This window comes from Propithecus coquereli, unplaced genomic scaffold, assembly GCF_000956105.1.
Source record: "Propithecus coquereli isolate 6110/MARCELLA unplaced genomic scaffold, Pcoq_1.0 Scaffold47, whole genome shotgun sequence".
Classification (NCBI taxonomy): domain Eukaryota; kingdom Metazoa; phylum Chordata; class Mammalia; order Primates; family Indriidae; genus Propithecus; species Propithecus coquereli.
In genome coordinates, this window is record NW_012150507.1 from 1,943,184 (window position 1) to 1,944,848 (window position 1,665).

Here is a 1,665-nt window from a genome sequence, read left to right on the forward strand (position 1 = left end):
TGGTGTCTACAGATGCATACATTAAAGCATTGTCTCAGTCTCCTTTAGGCCTTTGGCCCAAAAGAAGTTTTCATTCCTAGAGCTCATTGCAAACAAAAATTGTATATAAAACTGAACAACCTTATGAATTAGCATATTCTTATATTCTTCACCTGGCCTGCAATAAGGATCATAGTCCTTTAAATACAAATGAAAATTTGCAAAATGTGGATATATAAATTGAGATCGGCAAAGAAAGGTGACACTTGAAGTATTCTTTAAGCTGCAGATTTTTTTTATGTTATTAGTCTCAAAAGCCGTACTTGAAACATTAACAAAATTTACTTTCATTAAATCAGAAAGGAAATTCTGGGGTGATATTACACATCTCACTTGTATGGATGACATTTTATAATACTTCTCAGATCTTCGGAAACATCTTAAGCCTTCTTCCCTTGATTCTTCTAGTCAAAGTTAATTATTCTTACCTCTGTGTACTTAACATATCTCGTACATACGTTATTTGTAGCACTTCACACTGAATTTAATCATATAAAATTTAAACATAGAGTTCATCCATTATAAGTAGTGTTTCATCCTGATAATAATGGAATTCGATTTCATTGAATGTGACTCACATTTAAATATTTCTTTTATCATTCATTACTCATAAATCATGCCAAACACTGTTCTGGGCACAAAGTGTGGCTCACGGGAGGTATTTGAACGATAAACATAAAAACACATCTTTGCAATTCCAAGGAATATATACTATTTAAATAAAGCAATTTTAAATTATGTAAGAATCAAAAAGTCCTCACAGAGAAAGTACCATTTGAGATGAGTCTGAAGGAAAGACAGAATTTTGCATGTAGAGGAAGGGGTTCTAGAAGAGAGGGAGGCATTATAGGCACACTGAACTGCAATTACACCATTTTATATTTACACACTAGGCTTTGCCTGTCTCAGAGCCAAAAATAATGTCTTATTCATTGTACTAGTTTGCTAGGACTATCATAACAAGGTACTGCAAACTGGGTGGCTTAAGACAGCAGACATTTATTGTCTCACAGTTCTTGAGGTTAGGAGTCCAAACTCAAGGTTTTAACCAGGCCATGGATTCTGTGAAGCATTTAGAGGAGCTTCCTTGCTTCTTCCAGCTTCTGGTAGCCAAGCTTTTTTGCAGTGTTAACTCCTGTCTCTGGCTCCGTCTTTACGTGGCTGCCCTCTCTCTGTGGATAATGTGATATCTCTACATTGTCTTCTCTCTGTGTGTGTCCCTGTGTCTTCACATGGCATTCTCCTCTCTCTGTGTGTTTGTGTCCACATATCCCTATTCTTATAAGGACACCACCATTCATATTGGATTAGGTCTCACCCTAATGACTTCATCTAAAGTTTATTTTATCTTTGAAGATCCTATTTTCAAACAAGGTCACATTCACAGGTATCCCTGGTTAAGACTTCAATATATCTTTTGACTAGACACAATTCAACCCATAACATTCACAATTATTAATATAACCTCAACATCTATCAGAGTATATACAAAATTCTAGTCATTCAATATACTAGCTAAATGTAAAAATGTTAATTTTTATATCCTACTATAATCTTCAGAATATCACTTAAAATTATGTAATTTATTTTTGATTCAGGAAAACTGAAAATAAATAATGACTATCA